Consider the following 2,541-nt stretch of genomic DNA (forward strand, 5'->3'; position numbering starts at 1 on the left):
CCACCCCCCAAAAACCAAAAAAGAAAACCAAAAAAGAAAACCAACCCGCAACCAACCAACCAAACAAACAAACCAACGAACAAACAAACAGTACAGAAAAAATTCGATCTAATTACGTAACAATGATGTCATCATATCGACATTGCTGACCCGTTTTACAATGGCCGGTCCTTTCTTCTTCGTTTTTCTTACTACAATCGAACTGTGGGTGGTTGGCGGGTGCTGTGGTGTGGTTTGCTCCTTTTTTTCCTATCGAACATTTATCGTCTTGATCTCTCCTTCTTTTTTTTTTTTGTTACTCTCTTGTAACATCTCTAATCTTCGGTACTTATTTGGCCTTATTGCGTTGCAAGTTGCAAGTGCCGTAAAACTCTTACTAAAACTAAAAACAATCGAATTCGCCCTAGCGACCATCTGTCCAAGACAATGGCCTGTATTGGCGAGCCGGAAGCTACCAACCAACAATCGGACTCGTTGCGTTGATACTTGTGGGTTAGGCTAGTTGTTACACCTATTTCAAACCTTTATTGGTCGTCCGGTGCGCGGGTCTTCAATATGTACTCTGGTGTGGTCTGCCCCTACTTCTTTTCATTGTTAGTAATTGTCCTAACCTGCTTAAGTGCTCTGGTGTGGTTTGCTCCTTCTTTCCTACCAAACATCTATCGCCCTGATCTCTCCTCCTTTTTTTGTGTTTGTTACTCTCTTGTAACACCTCTAATCTTCGGCACTTATTTGACCTTATTGTGTTGCAAGTGCCGTAAAACCCTTACTAAAACTATAAAAAGAGTTACAGAAATGGTTGAAAAGTGGGAAGACATGGAGTGACATCAAGCTATTAGCCCAGGATAGAGAAAGGTGGGACGTGTATGTTCGTGGCCTATATCCTGATCCCGGGCGAGAACGGCAATGTTAATGTTGTCCTATACTTCTTAACAAAATACATTTAATGTATGAAAATACTTTGGTCACTTAAAACGAATTCAGACCATTGCGAAAGAGGTTCCTAAAGGAAGGGTACGGTGGGGCTGGAGAGCTAGGGGTAGAGAAAGAGTAACATGGATGGACAACATACAGACATGGACTGGCCTAGACAAAGCAGAATGTGCAACGGCAGCTCACGACCGTGAAGGATGGAGGGTGATTACACGTCAACCTCTGAGTCAGACATGACACCCCCAGGTATTCCAGGTATTGTCCGAATCAGTTCCTGGCGGAGTGTTGCCGTTTTTGCGCTAACAAGGCAAGTCATCAACAACTTTTCGCATTCACGCTCAACCGGATTCCCGCTTAACCAGATTTACGCTTAACCGGACTTTTCATTTACGACCCGTCGGTATAGTTATGTGGGGGTATCCGTCTCTTCTTACTACCTCTTTGAAGTGGGTGGTTGGTGGGCGTTCTAGTGTGGCATGCTCCTTCTTTCCTGTCAAACATCTCTATTGTCCCTATCTATCTTCCTTTTTTTCTTTGTATTATAATGTTAGTCTCTAGTAACACCTCTAATCTTTGACATGTATGTTATGACCTAATTGTATTGCAAATGCCGTAACATCTCGCCGATCGGCGATATTTACCACCCAGTTTCTTTGGATTTTCCCCAGAATGCCTTTGATGGCAAGGGTTTTTTCTATATGAGCCTTGTGATGGCAAAGTGTTAAATTAAAAACCTTATCCGTTCTGGCGAAATGCTGCCGTTATTGTTCTGACAACACAGCTCAACAAAACCGTTCCGGATTCACGTGACTTAACCAACCGGACGTGACGTAAACCACCCAACGTTTCAGTGAAGCGGGTAGATCCTTCTCTTACTTCAACTGTTTGAGACGTTCAGTGATCATGCAGCCTGTAGGTTTTTGGAAGGGCTTCCGTAACGAGCGACCACCCCAACAAGCACAATAAAGAAGAGACCTGCCCCTATCCTTACCCCTAGCCTAGACGACGTAGTATAAAAACGTATGGCCCCTACCCCTACCCGTACCCCTACCCCTACTCGTACCCCTACCCTTATCCTTACCCCTACCCCTACTCGTACCCCTACCCCTACCCTTATCCTTACCCCTACTCGTACCCCTACCCCTACCCGTACCCCTACCCCTACCCCTACCCTTATCCTTACCCCTACCCCTACCACTTCCCTACCCCTACCCCTACCCTTATCCTTACCCCTACTCCTACCCCTACCCCTACCCTACCCTACCCTCCCCCTACCCTACCCTACCCTACCCCTACCCCTACTCCTCTATTCTACTCTGTCTACTAGTGGTCGGTCGTTACGGAAGTCGTCCCATTTTTGTGTGTGTCGACACACGACCACTCCCAGTGTTTTCAACTATCGTATTAATGTGCTTGGGAATACATGTACATCGTTTGTCTCATAACAAGGTAACACTGTGGTCCTGTCTGTCGTATGCTCTTTGAGGACTTTCCATAAACATGATAATATTTCTTGGATGGATAAGTGAGAGGTAGCGGTAGGTTTTACATAAATACCTTCCTTTTTATATATATACTTTTTAAAAAATTTCATTTCATTTATTTTTC

The sequence above is a fragment of the Aplysia californica genome, unplaced genomic scaffold, assembly GCF_000002075.1.
Source record: "Aplysia californica isolate F4 #8 unplaced genomic scaffold, AplCal3.0 scaffold00188, whole genome shotgun sequence".
Classification (NCBI taxonomy): Eukaryota; Metazoa; Mollusca; class Gastropoda; order Aplysiida; family Aplysiidae; genus Aplysia; species Aplysia californica.